This window comes from Palaemon carinicauda, chromosome 35 (genome assembly GCF_036898095.1).
Source record: "Palaemon carinicauda isolate YSFRI2023 chromosome 35, ASM3689809v2, whole genome shotgun sequence".
In the NCBI taxonomy this organism is placed as follows: domain Eukaryota; kingdom Metazoa; phylum Arthropoda; class Malacostraca; order Decapoda; family Palaemonidae; genus Palaemon; species Palaemon carinicauda.
The window spans coordinates 10,754,295-10,759,294 of NC_090759.1; positions in this window are offsets into that span (position 1 = coordinate 10,754,295).

Below are 5,000 nucleotides of genomic sequence, written 5' to 3' on the forward strand. Positions count from 1 at the left end.
TCGCAATCAGAAGTGACTCAGAGATCAATCTCATGTGTCCCACTTGAGATCTAGTGCTGCTGGAATCGCTTAATTAATCTGCTCCTCCGTCTGTTGACTTTGGCTGGATTTCTGGCACAAATTATATCTTTTCATTATCTCCACTATGTGAAAAAGTACAAGGGTCTGGATTTATATTTATATATATGCATATATATATATATATATATATATATATATATATATATATGTACATATACATATACATATGCATATTTATACATATATATATACATATATACACATATGTATATTTATACAGATATATATATATATATATATATATATATATATTTAATTCATGTATTTTATATGTGTATTTAAGAGATGTATAGCCAGCTCGTAAGGTGAGATCCACTCATGTAGGTTGAAGTAAATATATGTAAATTATGTAAGACTTTCGTCATTTGTGTAATTGTATTTTCATTCAATTTAGTTATGTAAATTTATGTTATTTTAAATAATTAACTTTTTATTTCACATATTTTTTACGAAGTCTTTTGTAATATCTTTCAGGCATGCTTTATGACACACATGAGGTATGAGAAAGAGGGATTACGTCATCTTTATGGTTCCTTGTGGTTAGAAAGTCTGTGATAATTTTCGAATTTGATTTCCTCTTTTTTTCATTGTCACAAGAGGGAGGTGGGTGGAGTTAGCTGAGAAATGGTTACCATGCAAGCAAGGTTAGTATCCCTTTTTCAGTTTACTACGTTGACAACCTTACGCCGCTAGGCATTCCCTCCCCCCCCCACCACTTGAATTATCTATTAGAAAATTCTAGAAGTATCAAGTCAATATATTTACGTTATTGCTGTCCTTTGAATCGAAGACGACTTCTGCTTCGCTGTGATGGGGATGAAGTTAGATCTATTGTCGTTGGTGCCATCTTGCATGGCTGTGAAGACCAAATCAGGATCCACACACACTCTGCCACACAACTGGCAAGTCAGGTCTGGGTTGACCGTGGGTATCCGATCTTGACGGTTTTGTCTTCTCTCCCTGCGCTGTTGTCTTGCCTGGTTCCGGGTGTCTTCAAGTTGATTGACTCCAGCTTTACAGAGTGAGCACCATAGTGGTCTGTCAGAGGCATTCATTTCTAGTTGCTCAGGTTGTATGTTGCACTACTTGAGCGTAGCTTTGATGTTGTCCTTGTACCTCTTTTTCTGACCCCCTGGATTATGGCGAGCTTCAGGGAGCTGACTGTAGAGGACCTGGCGAGGAAGGCGATGTTCTGGCATACGAATGACGTGGCCGATCCACCTGAGTTGTTTTTCTGCCAATGTGGATTCTATACTCAGCAGGTTTGAACGGTGGAGAATTTCAGAATGAGATACTTTGTCTTGCCATGTGAGCCCTAATATACGCTGAAGACAGCGAATATGGAATGCCTCAAGTTGTTTTTACATGTCGACGGTAAGCCGTCCAGGATTCTGCTCCATATAGCAAGGTGGACATGCAGACAGCTCTGTACACAGCTACTTTAGTTTCTGTCTTGAGGTGGTGATTTAGGAAGACACTGGACCTGAGTCGGCCGAAAGATGCGGAGGCATGATTTATCCGGGCAACTATTTCCTCATCAATATTGTGTTTTTTAGTGAAGATGCTTCCAAGGTAGATGAAGCTATCAGCTTGTTTGATGGCTTCCCCATTCAGATGAAATACTGGGGATCTCCTGCAATTATTTGCTGGGATAGGATTTCAGTTTTGTTGATGTTAACTTTGAGCCCCATGGCTCGGTAAATTGATGAGACAATGGTAAGGCTGCGTTGGAGGGCATCTGGTAAGTGACCCACTAGAGAGCAATCATCTGCTTATTGGAGTTCCCTTAGGTGTGTCATTGTTGTTTTCGTCACAGACTGGAAGCGCCTAAGGTTGAATAAGTTTCCGTCTAGTCGAAACTGCACTTTCAATTGATCTTCTTCGTTGACTTGTTGGTGGCTCAGGAGGGTGACTGCAGTGAGGTAGATGTTGAATATCACTGGAGCCAGGACACATCCTTGTTTTACTCCAGTTTCTACCCTGAAAAGTTGTGATTTACTACCACTTACACAGGCTTGCATATCATTGTGTAAGTTACTCCAAATTTAGAGAGAGCAGTCCATAAAAGGTCTCTGTTCACCGTGTCGAAGGCCTTTGTTAGATCGATAAAGACTATGTGAAGATCACGGTTTTGCTCATGGCATTTCTCTTGTAGTTGTCGGGCCACGAATATCATGTCACAAGTACTGCGTTTTTTACGAAAGCCACATTGCGTCTCTGGTAGTACATTTTCTGAAATGTGTTTGCAAAGTCTTGCAAGCATTATTCTTGCCAGGATTTTACTTGCAACGCCGAGCAAGGTGATGCCTCTGCTATTGTCACAGAGCGAACGGTCCCCTTTACGTTTGTAGATGGTGACAATGTCTGAGACAAGCCACTCATGGGGGACTTCTTCCATGTTCCAAATAGAGAAAATAAGGTTGTGGAGATGTTGATGGAGTAAGTAGCCCCCCCCCCTTGAATAGTTCAGCTGGTAGACCATCAGGGCCGGGGCTTTTGTTGTTTTTCATGGCCCTTATGGCTTATATAGTTTCTGGGAAAGTGGGGTTGGTATCTAGGATTTCTGAGTGAGGGACATCAGGGATGTTGTTGAGGATATTAGGGTCTACAGGATTTCATTGGTTAAGGATCAAGCTGAAATGTTGTGCCCAGCGATCTATTATCTCCTGTTTGTTTTTTAGGAGGTTTCCTTCTAGAGAGCGAACAGGAGTTATACTACTTTTCGTTGGGCCATATAAAATTTTAATAGAGTTGTAGAAACTATGTTGATCATTTGCATCTGCGTATGATTGAGTTTCTTTTGCACGGTTATTCCACCAGTTATTTTCCATGTCTCTTAGTATTTTCTGCACTTCTGATCTTAGCTGTTGGAAGTTTTCTTTGAGAGCTACAGAAGTAGGTTGTGAGAGCCATGCATCGTGCGCTTTATTTTTTGCTGTGATTAGGTCATGTATACCATCAGCGTTGTTATCAAACCAATCTTGATGATGTCGTGTGGAGAAGCCAAGGGTTTCTTCTGCATTTTCCTGAATTATAGTTTTCAGTTTTGTCCACTCAGAGTCAAGTTCATTGTCGATGTTGTTTGGATCAGTGTTAGGGATCTCAGCCAGCTTTCTTGCTATCCTGTGACGGTAGTTGTTCCGAGTAGAGGTGTCTTTCAGAGCAGGAATGTTTAATTTCTTTGAGGGAGGTTTGCGAGAAAGAAGAGGACGGATGGTTAGCTTGAGCTTAGCACGTATTAGATTGTGATCTGTGTGGCACTCGGCACCTCTCATTGCACGGGTCTGGACGGCATCTTGCTGGTCTCGCTTTTTGATTATGACATAGTCAATCAAGTGCCAGTGTTTTGACCTTGGGTGCATCCACGAAGTTTTGTGTTTATTTTTGAGCTGAAAAAGGGTGTTGGTGATGACTAGGTTGTGTTCTGAGCATACGGAGAGCAATCTGAGTCCATTGCTATTCATATTGCCAACACCATGATGACCGATGGCGCCTCCCCAGATGTGGTGTTCCCTTCCCACTCTGGCATTAAAGTCACCTAAGAGGATCAGTTTATCTTCCCTTGGAGTTTGGTTAATGGCTGAGTCTAATAATTCATAGAAAGAGTCTTTTGTCTCATCTTCACTGTCCAGCGTAGGAGCGTAAGCACTCAGGAGAGTGGCATAACAACCTTTTGCAAGTGGGATGCGCCAGGACATCAACCTCTCCGAGATGCCAGCTGGTGAGTCTGGGATTTTACTTAGCAGTTTTGTTTTCACTGCAAAACCGACACCATGGTTTCTGCGTTCATTTGCTGGATAACCTTTCCAGAAGAATGTGTATCCTTCTCCTACCTCTGTTAGGGTGTCCTCTTCTGAAAGACGAGTTTCACTTAAGGCAGCTATGTCAATGTTGTATCTTTGCAGTGCATGGGCGACAAGAGCTGTCCTGCGGTGTGGTCTGTCATTTTCATCACTATCAATTAGTGTGCGAACATTCCAGGTGGCAATGTTAATGGGTATTTTTCTTCTATTTCGACCGCAGTAAGGAATGCCTTGGTGGATGCGGTTATCCACCCAGGTGGTAGTGAATCAGCCAATGTTTAGGTTACCTTTTCTAAACCCTTCCATGCCAGGGGTGAGCAGTGGGGCCTCCATTTCTGTCTGCTCAGTCGCACTGGAAGCTGCCGAGGGAAAGACCTGATTCATGCCATCTCTCCAACGACCATCACTCCAGTGCTGCCCACGTGCAGGACTCGGGCTGAGGACTTCCAGCCGCATGCTCGACCTGTCACCGTCACCCTATCCTGTTGCCGGGGGAATTTTGTTGGTTGGTGGTGAGGATGAGAAATGGTGGTGAAAGCGAACGAAGCAGTGTGCTAGCGCAGAGAAAGGATTATTGTGGCTGTGGGGGTGCGCTCTTCCCACAACCACATCTTGGCCCTCCTCAACTCGTGTCAGTGGCATGAACGATTCAGGACAACTGACAGCAGATTTGGGTTGCAGGGATATGCCGGAAAACCAAGTATTTCAGGAAACCGCCTTATGTGGTACCCCGCACACAGATTTTTCGTTTGGGGTTTACTCCCGTAGCCTTAACCCACCCAAGGGCTGTCCACAAGGCAGTGGGTGCAGTGCTTGGTAGGCATCAGGGTGCATCCACACGCCGGTGGTCCTGCATCCCGTACCTCTGGGGCCTACTGCTGCTCCGAGATCCCCTGTTGGCTAGCCTAGGGTTGCAAGACACCTAGTTACCGTGCGTGGCCACTGGGAGGCACAACAGGGGTCTAGGTGATGGAGAGGCTGTGTACTGGCAGGGGAAGACTTACGCACTCGGCTTCCCTTTTCACTACGAGAGTTAGCCAGTGGCAGAAGCTGAAAGCGAAAAACAATGGGAAAGCAATCATTTGACGCTAACTGTGCTACTGCACGAGACGCATC